The following is a 10,000-nucleotide window of genomic DNA, read 5'->3' on the forward strand; positions in this document are numbered from 1 at the left end:
ATATTTACTCTCTATCGCCCCCACAACAGCGGAGTTACTATCTTTCAAAGCATATCTGCGAAAATTGACCAAGTCCTTTCTACTTATCCTTCAGCTAACATTCACGTATGTGGAGACTTCAATGTTCACAACGTCGAATGGTTGACCCACTCAAACAAGACCGATGATGAGGGGAGGTTCTGTCATGATTTCTCCATTGCCTATGACCTCACTCAGATTGTTCAGGAACCTACCCGTGTGCCCGATAATGACGGCCAGTATGCGAGCCTACTAGACCTTTTTCTCACAACTTGCCCTGAACTATGTTCAGTTTCTGTTCTGTCGCCTCTTGGATCTTCCGACCACTCTGTTGTATCAGTTAAGATAAAAATGAAATGTAATAAGTCCCCAGACGTACCTCTTCATCGTACAGCATATCGATACACTAAGGCTGACTGGGATAGCTTCCGTACATTTATATCTGATCTACCTCTGCATTCCATGTTTAAAAAGGATGTGTCCTCTATAGTATTAGACCTAACTGAATGGTTAATTGTAGGTATTGACCATTTCATACCCTCTAAAAAGTTTCAGCAAAAACCTAACAGCCTGGCATGGTTCTCTCCAGAATGTGCTGCTGCCATTGCGCACAGAAATCACTTTTTCCACTGCTTCAAACGTAATAGATGTATGGAAACTAAAGCCGTTTTCAGGACTGCCAGCAACCATTGTAAGAAAGTAATAAGGAACGCAAGAGAGTTGTATGCTCAATCTGTTAAGTCCAAAGTAGCTGAGCAGCGGCTTGGTTCCCACCAGTTTTGGCAAATAGCAAACAGAATCCTGAACAGAAGCGTGTGCTCCATCCCAACTATTATCAATGGACCTGAGGTAATCTCGTCAGCATCAGACAAAGCCAAACTCTTTGTCAAGAACTTTGCAGCTAATTCTACCCTTTGCGACCAAGACCGCCAACCCCCAATATTTCCTCCTGTATCAGAAAACACGCTATGTGATATACGTATATCTGTACGTGATGTTGCCAAGCTAATCAAAAACCTTGATTCCAGTAAAGCAACTGGCCCTGATGGTATTCCAATTATAGTACTCAAAAAACTTCAACCTGAACTAGCGCCCATACTTACAAAACTGTTTAAACGTTGTCTTAAGGAGAATAGTTTCCCATCTCCCTGGAAAATCTCATCAGTATGCCCTGTATTTAAGAATTCAGGTGATCGCTCATCCCCCTCTCAGTACAGGCCAATAAGTCTCCTGTGCGTCATGAGTAAGTTGCTAGAATCTGTGTTAAATACAGAAGTAATCAAACATCTCAACAAAAATAACCTTCTTAGTGACACTCAATATGGTTTCCGTTCTGCTAGATCTACAGCAGATGTCCTTACAGTTATATCGCATAGGATTAGCAAATCTCTCGACGGTGGCAATCTTTCTAGGGCAATTGCTCTTGACATATCTAAAGCCTTTGATAGGGTATGGCATAAAGGTTTACTTCATAAGATCGCTAGCTATGGTATAGCTGGAAAAGTCTTCTCAATTATTAAATCATTTCTTTCTGATAGGTTCATAAGAGTAGTAGTTGAGGGGCAAAAATCAGAAGCTCACAGTATTAATGCCGGTGTCCCTCAGGGATCCATCCTGGGCCAAACTCTTTTCCTGATCTACATTAATGATCTTCCAAATCATATCCTTACATCATTTGTAGACATTTATGCTGACGACACTACCATTTATGGTACCACATCTAAGACAGTAAACGACCAAGTTCTCTCCAATTCTCTCTCCTCTGATCTTGAGCACGTAGTACAATGGGGAAAGGAGTGGCTGGTTACTTTTAATGCATCTAAAACCAAGCTTCTCTCTTTACATCATCAACATTCTGATCCACATTTGACATCAATTGAAATGAATGGCTCTCGTCTTCAGGAGGCCTCAAGTTTTGACAAACTTCTTGGCTTGACCATTACTCCTGATCTTAAATGGGACACGTACATCAAATCTGTTGCCAAGGCCGCTGGAAAAATGGTGGGATCTTTCTATTGATCCGGTAGATATCTCACTGCTGATGCTATTCTCTATCTATATAAGAGCCAGGTACGTCCAAGGATGGAATACTGTTGCCACATCTGGGCAGGAGCTGCTAGAAAGGACTTGGCCTGCCTTGATAGAGTTCAAAATAGACTTTGTAGCCTCGTAGGAGATGTCCTTTTCTCTTCCTTGCAACCTCTATCTCACAGAAGAGATGTTGCGAGTTTGTCTCTGATGTATCGTTATTTTCATGGAAAGTGTTCAACTGAGCTTCAATCTATGGTCCCCCCTCGCCAAACTTTCACAAGAAACACTCGTCTAGCTGTAAACACTATCAATAATTTCCCCCACTCTTTATCTGTGCCTAAACCTAAACGTAGATTCCATAAACAAAGCTTCTTTCTTAGAACTGCACGCCTGTGGAATTGTCTTCCGTTTTCCTGCTTTCCGGCTGACTACAATATGGTTGTGTTCAAGTCTAAAGTAAATAAGTTCTTGATGAGCCGTTCCATATAAGTTATTAAATTTACCAAATTTTCATTACTAATGATTACTATATTGACCAATTTCTACTGTACACTCTTTAACCCTTATCCTTGAGTGGCCTCTGGGCCTTGATAATGTGGTGATGCCTTTGTAAAAAAAAAAAAAAAAAAAATAATGATAAAATAATAAATAGTTATTGATTTTAAACCGTTAGTGAAGATAAAATCGATAGAACTTCCCCCACAAGTATATTCTTACGTTTTGGAATATACCTGCACAGTTAACATGTGTCTATTTACGGTAATCAGAGAAAAATCCAACTATATAGTTAAATATTTAGAGATTTAAAAAGAATCGGAATCGGTAATTGTATCAGAATCGGGAAATTAGTACGGAATCGGTAATTGCATCGGAATCGAGAAAAATATTGGCATCGTTCCATCACTACTTTATACTTTTCCCAGCGGTATTAGCGCATTATTGAACAAAATAGATGGATATTTAATTTGGTAGTCCAGTCCATAATGATAATGATAAGTCTAATCACGCATCTTGAGAATGGATTGAATTAATGTATTTGTGTGAGCGAAAGTCATATATATATATATATATATTATAAGGTAAAATTAAAATTAAAAGCCAAGAACAATGCGAGATTTTTTTTATATAGAGTAAAATTAAATGAAAACAAAAGAAATAAATTTCTTTTTTTTTTGTTTGTTTTTTCTTTTTCACACAAATTTTAACTCTAAACAACAGTAAATTTTTTTTTCTGTTGTATTCAATGGTGTTATAAATCTCAATATATTTCAGACCTATTAGTCCTTTTTCAAGAGAAAACAGCGGAAGAATGTTCAAAATTGGAAAAGCAGCTATAGAGTTTGCCACGTGATACAGTGAAATATAGAACAAAAAATGACGTTAAGAGAAAAAGGACTAATAGGTCTGAAATATATTGAGATTTATAACACCATTGAATACAACAGAAAAAAAAGAAAATTTACTGTTGTTTAGAGTTAAAATTTGTGTGAAAAAGAAAAAACAAACAACAAAAAAAAAGAAATTTATTTCTTTTGTTTTCATTTAATTTTACTCTATATAAAAAAAAAAATCTCGCATTGTTCTTGGCTTTTAATTTTACCTTATAATTTTCTTCAACAATGCTTCAAGCAAACTACAATCTACTTATATATATATATATATATATATATATATATATATATATATATATATATAGAAAGAGAGAGAGAGAGAGAGAGAGGTGGAGAGAGAGAGGGTGGAGAGAGATACAGACGAATAGCAAAGGAGGGAGAGGGACTTAATTTCTATCTATGAATAATGAGGACAATTAAAATGTACTTTGTCAAACATACCTCAATCCTAAAATCAAGGAATATTTACCATTAAACACAATGTAATTAATGTGAATACATCCTGGTTCCACCTCGCAAGAATATGATTGGCTGGTGTAAGCCGTAAAGACAGTCGAGTATTAAAGCCTGACAGAGACGTCAAAAGGTACGCGAACAGGCTAAAGCTTTAAGATATTACCAGCTACAATCCTAAACACCTGTTCATTAAGGCGACTTTCTTGATTGTATTACACGATTACAGAAGCCATGACCACTACTTCAAACAAATATATCGTTAGTGAAACAAACTTTGATCAACTCAGTGTATGTGTATGTATGTATGTGTATGTGTGTGTGTGTGTGTGTGTGTGTGTGGGTGTATGTATGTGCGTGTGTGTGTGTGTGAGTGTGTGTGTGAGAAAGAGAGAGAGAGAGAGAGAGAGAGAGAGAGAGAGTGAGAATCACAGATGCGAGAATGATAGAAACTGTATAAAATAAAATCTATCTTTCAATGTATCACTCACCCCTTCCTTTGCAACATTGTATGAAGCAAGGGAAAGTGATATATAGAAAGATAACAAGAGACGAGTCACTTGGTGAAATAAACGTTGATCCACTCACACAGAGAGAGAGAGAGAGAGAGAGAGAGAGAGAGAGAGAGAGAGAGAGAGAGCAAATTGAGCTAGAGAGTAGGTGGAAGAAATGAGCTCGAATGAGAAAATTCAGCCATGTCGAAAATTTGATAAACAAGCCTGGCCATATTCAAAGAGCTTTCTTGGCGTCCTTTGACCGAAGCTGTCTACGAAGATGCTTTGATTGACCAATCCAGAGACGGTTTAATTAACAGCAGATCTATAGAGTGAACTTTCGATGGCCAAGTCAGTTGACGGACAATTAACTATCTGCTTTAGGTGTAAGACCCCTTGAGGCTATTTCCGATCTGTTGGCCAGCGTGCAAAGTTGATAACAAGAAAGCATGATTTACTTGTCAGCATGGTCTCTTCCAGGAAACAGTACCACGTGCTCTTTTGTATATGGCTTGCAGACAGATGAATGCCAAACGCCCCTTAAATAGCGGATGGAGGTCAAAGGGTCACTCATTCCAAAGATCCCTCAAGTACCAGGCAAAATTCTTTTGAAGATGATATTCCATTGATGTGAAACGAACTGTTGGTATAAATTCCATTTACAAAGAAAATGGTAACTGTACGATTCACCACTTTATAATAAAGGGCAATGTGTATTAATTAATGAATAAATTATATATTTTTAACCCTTTTTCTCTCTAAACAAGGCATATTGTTACTGAAACGTAATACCATGGAAGTACTTTTAAAATAAGCACAGTGATGCAACACTGCGATGATGAGACAGTGGCTGCAGCCTGGTAGACATGGTGGGACCTATTAGGCTAACAATTCTTTTTCCCCTGTCCAAGAATAGCAGTCTTTCTTAAAATTGATTTAAATCTATTTCTTCAAATCAATCATCTTGAGAAAGTCCTGAAATAAAGACGAAATATGGATGCATGTATACATATTTTTTTTTATCCCTTTCTATTTTCATATATATATATATATATATATATATATATAACTAGCAGGGAGACCCGATGTTGCCCGGGATTGAATGATGATCAACGAATGTTTCACATTCCCATATTTTTATAGTTTTCGAAATCAGTGAAATCGCCCATTTTTCAATCAAATCGATTGTTGGAGAGGAAACTTCACATGCCTCCCTGTAGTGCCGTAGTCAACAATAAATTGCAATCTACATTGCACTGTAGAGAACCTACTGTTGATTTTATAAAATTATTTTTTATATATAATGGCTTGAATTAAAGTTTAAAATGCGAAGTCAAGTATCATGGTTCAATTGTGCTCTAATCAGAAAAATTCATTTCGAACCCGTCCATGTCATATCAAAGAACTTACTGTTGATGTTATATTCCTGGTCTTACTGCTTGTGCGGTGATAATGATTTAAATTTAAGTTTAATATGAAAAAGTCAAGTATCATGGTTCAGTTGTACTTTAAACAGAAACATTCGTTTCGAACGTGCCCCTGTCATATCAAAGAACCTACTGTTGATTTTATTTGCCGTTCCTTTCGGTTTGTGTGGTAATAAAACTTCTCAAATGCGCTTGTGATGCTAAGCTGTGCAAGGTGTTAACTTTGGTCAAAATCGCCTGTTCCTTCTTTCATCGGCTTAGTTCGATTATCGATTATCGATACTTATCGAAGACATTCCCATACAAAATCTATCTAAGAACACTGCCAGACACATAGAATAGCTTCGTGTGAAATTTCGTAAAAGTCGGCCCAGCCGTTTTCCAGTCCATAGTGAACGAACCCACGCGCGTGCGCGCACATATACATACACACACACACGCAGACAAAATTCCTTTTATATATGAGTGAAGAAAAAGCTAAAGACTCTAAAAAGTGTTTATCCGTAGAAAATAAGCAGCCAATTAGTTCATGGGATTCGATATTTCTAAGTGGATTGTTTATAATTTAAAGAAATGCGTAAATGTTATGAAGCCATAAAAAGTTAATTCAATCAAGCAAAAACAATCCTTTCGATTAATAATGGCTTTCTATTAATTGTTTGTGCATGGATGGCTTATGTTAATGTTAAACAGCTTGGTGCATGCACCAGTTCAGATATAAGAACAATACTTCATACAAGGGAGAATGTGGTTTTATAAAGATACTAGACTACCCGTGACCCGTTGAGTCAGTATGTCATATTAGCTATGGAATTAATGTATGAGCGTGACACTTTTTAGACCCCGTTTCTTAGTGTTTTGTCCGAATGAAATGAAACTTTGGTCATAACTAGTTTATTATATTCAAAACATCACATCAAAACACTAGGGTCTTTGGCTTTTTTTTCTCCGTTTTACAACATATGTTCTAGATATACTTTCTATGTTTTTTTGGGGGGTAACACTATATATATATATATATATATATATATATATATATATATATATATATATATATATATATATCCGTCCAGTAACATAAATAGTAGAAAGTAAAAGAATTGCCGGACGACTCCATTGCAAGTGTGTAGGGAAAATCGAACAATAAGTCAAATCATCTCCAACCTTCAATCTATTTTAATTACTAGACGATGTCTTTGTTCTTTCTACTTTTTATATCCATTTATACGTTTTTCTTTCCTTTTTTCTTTTTTGCAACTTTACAGTTTGAGACGTTTTACTCTTTCTTTTTTGTTACTTACTTTGTTATGGTGTTTTTTTTGTGTTTTTTGTGAGCCAATTATACACTTTTTAATCCAAACGAATAACAAAGAAACGTGTTTAGGCACGTCTCGAACTGTAATGTATAAAAAAGAAAACTCGGATTTGTTTCAAATATTGTAAACTGAAATCAGCAGTGTAACGTATATGAGTTTAGAGAACACACTACTTTCTCGTGAATCGAGGACCCATTATTTTTAGTTGGATTTTAATATGTCAAAAAGAAGTTAATACATTTGAATCGAAAGGGAAAATGCAGATGAATATATGCCGCGTCCGTCCAACGTAATAGATGCTTTAGCAGTGTCAGAAATTTCGTGAAAATAGCGAATAATTCCACCCCATCTTTCCAAGCTTATAACTCCTCGAAAAATACAATTCAAGCCCTAATTTTTTTTCAATTAAAGGAGCAAGGACCAAGATTTCATTAAAAAAAAAAAAAAACGTGTTTTTTTTTAAAAAAGGTTTTAAACTTCGAACTTTACAGGTAAAATTCTACGAGAACAATATGTTCTTTTTGTTTTAAATTTGAATATATTATGTATTGACCTTTTCTCTTCAATTTGTGAGTAAATAATTATGTACTTATCGGGGTCTAAATTAATTATTATTAGACATTTACAAAATGGGAGGCGTGAATTATTCGACCCCCTGTCTTTCCAAGCTTATAACTCCTCGAAAAATGTAATTCAAGCCCTAATTTTTTTTTCAATTAAAGGAGCAAGGACCAAGGTTCCCTTTAAAAAAAAAAAGAAAAAACAAATAACGTGGTTTAAAAAAAAAGGTTTTAAACTTCAAACTTTACAGGTAAAATTCTAAAAGAACACGATGTCTTTTTTTTTTTAAATTTGAATATATTATGTATTGACCTTTTCTCTTCAATTTGTGAGTAAATTAATTATTTACTTTCGGGTTACTAAATTAAGTATTTACTTTTTAATAGACACTTAAAAATTGGGATGGGGGGGTCGTGAGTTAAAAAAAAACAAACGTTTGTCTAAAATATTATATTCGATTTATTGGAAATAACATAAAATTTCACACTGACCCTGAAAATATCGTAAAAATAGAATCAATAGAAAAATTTTGATAGATTTTTAATTGAAAAATATTGAGTTCGGAAAATTCATTACTGTTTAAAAAAAAAAATATTTCTATTACTTTTAAAACAACTGTAATAGTTTATTTTGGAAGTATAATCCATAAAGAAAATAAATAACCCACTTTTAACAGAGAAATTCCGAGATTTTTATATTGTATTCGCAGTTTCGTGTTAGGGGTGTCAAAAATTCCTACAAAAATTCTGATACACCTATAGATGCTTGTATGCAGCTTTTGTTAATAATAATATCTAACTCGAATATAGGTTACAACTGATTTTACTTTACAAATTTTATTCCAATATAAAAATAAAGGAAGCTCAATGTCTTACCATTCAATAAAGTAGAGCTAATATTTATCTACTGATTAAAAATGCGTTCGAATCAAGTTTCAGAAAAGAAATCTTCATTATGTTTCTGAATTTATGAGATAAGATGATGTCCATTATTGGGATCATTCAGACTAATTGTTCTCATCCTGAGTGCTATTTGTACAACATGCATTGCTTTTTTGAGTCGTTTTACTCTGCACCGTTTTTATCTGTCTATAAAATTTACTTCATCCCACAATGGGCACATGGTTTCCCTTTTCCCTCCATATATGGTCAACCATACCCGATTTTTCAATCTATCCACGTATTACAGCTTTCCGATGTTCTTCCAACTTTACTTTTAGTGGATGACATGTCTCGCCTTTGTATATTTTTCCACATTTACATGGAATCTTATACATATGGTTTTTAGTCATGAATGTAAAACGTTTTTAAGTATATTGAACTTGTTCATGCTGTTCAAGATTTATAAGTGGATTATTATTATTATTATTATTATTATTATTATTATTATTATTATTATTATTATTATTATTATTTCTGTTTACAAGATTAAAGTTTTATCTAGGGAGTTGAGCTGCAATAGCGGAACTCACCCAGTAGTCTTAGGTATTGCAACGACCCTATTTTCTCTATTTTATGTCCAACACTTTCCAAACGATTTTGGCTGTTCCAAGTAAACAAGGTTTTTGTAACATTTCTGCTGTTATTCCACCATCCATCTTTTGCATCCATCTTTTGCATCCATCTTTTGCATCCATTTTTTGCATCCATCTTTTGCATCTATCTTTTGCATCCATTTTTTGCATCCATCTTTTGCATCCATTTTTTGCATCCATTTTTTGCATCCATCTTTTGCATCCATTTTTTGCATCCATCTTTTACATCCATTTTTTGCATCCATTTTTTGCATCCATCTTTTGCATCCATTTGTCAAAGTCTTTCGTCACCGATCCCAATGTCCCTACTACAACGGGGATTACCTCAACTTCTTTCAATTTCCAAATCCTAGCAATCTCATATTTACAGTCTGAATAATTAGTGCACTTTTTCTCTTTCTTCTTCCGGATGTGAATTATTATTATTATTATTATTATTATTATTATTATTATTATTATTATTATTATTATTATTATTACCCCGCTTCTGATAACATGTTGTGCGACTAAGCTTGACAGACAAGACACACGTGTACAATTTATGATAAAGATGGCGACTATCAGTTCTTTTATTCTCAAGAAGGAAGTGACGTCATTCAAGTGACGTCACCCTGAGTGTGTTATTAGTCGAATACAACACATGTAAAGTAAATGTTATGATGAAGCCATAAAAAGTTAATTCAACCAAGCAAGAACAATGCTTGTAATTAATAATGTTTGTTTTTTTTCTATTAATTGTCTGTGCATGAATGACTTACGTTTGATTCTGAATCTT

General features: G+C 34.4%; 1 protein-coding gene across 2 annotated transcripts in view; it reads left to right on the forward strand.

The window, feature by feature from the left end:
• The window catches only part of LOC145256436 (dynein regulatory complex subunit 7-like), a 284,758-nt gene that overhangs the window by 252,577 nt on the left and 22,181 nt on the right, over positions 1-10,000 (forward strand). The gene's annotated exons all lie outside the window — the stretch shown is intronic.

Source organism: Euprymna scolopes, chromosome 32 (genome assembly GCF_053919585.1).
Source record: "Euprymna scolopes isolate OS-2025 chromosome 32, ASM5391958v1, whole genome shotgun sequence".
Lineage (NCBI taxonomy): Eukaryota > Metazoa > Mollusca > Cephalopoda > Sepiida > Sepiolidae > Euprymna > Euprymna scolopes.